This window comes from Phalaenopsis equestris, unplaced genomic scaffold, assembly GCF_001263595.1.
Source record: "Phalaenopsis equestris unplaced genomic scaffold, ASM126359v1 Scaffold000002, whole genome shotgun sequence".
Lineage (NCBI taxonomy): Eukaryota > Viridiplantae > Streptophyta > Magnoliopsida > Asparagales > Orchidaceae > Phalaenopsis > Phalaenopsis equestris.
Window position 1 is genome coordinate 69,689,120 of NW_018164444.1, and position 345 is coordinate 69,689,464.

Consider the following 345-nt stretch of genomic DNA (forward strand, 5'->3'; position numbering starts at 1 on the left):
GATCTCCCAACTTCTCCAAGTAAAGTTGGGGAATCCAAAGCAAGGAGAGTGAGGGACTCCGACCCATCGGGACTTGTGCTAAGGTTCGCAACAAGAGGGGAGACACTCGGCTCTACTGGGGTATTTGGCCACACATAAGAAGTCCTAACCTAAAGGCTGACTCTAGGAAATTCAACGATACATCACGCAGGCAAGCCGTCACGCCGACCCACGTCGGCGCACGCACCCCGTGTGGGAGATCGAACCCACACGCCTAAACTCCACTATTCCTAAGGCTGGCTAGGAGGTAGAAAGTCTCACCACCGTGACGGTTGCAGACGCGTTTCTTCGCTCGCTCCAAGCTCG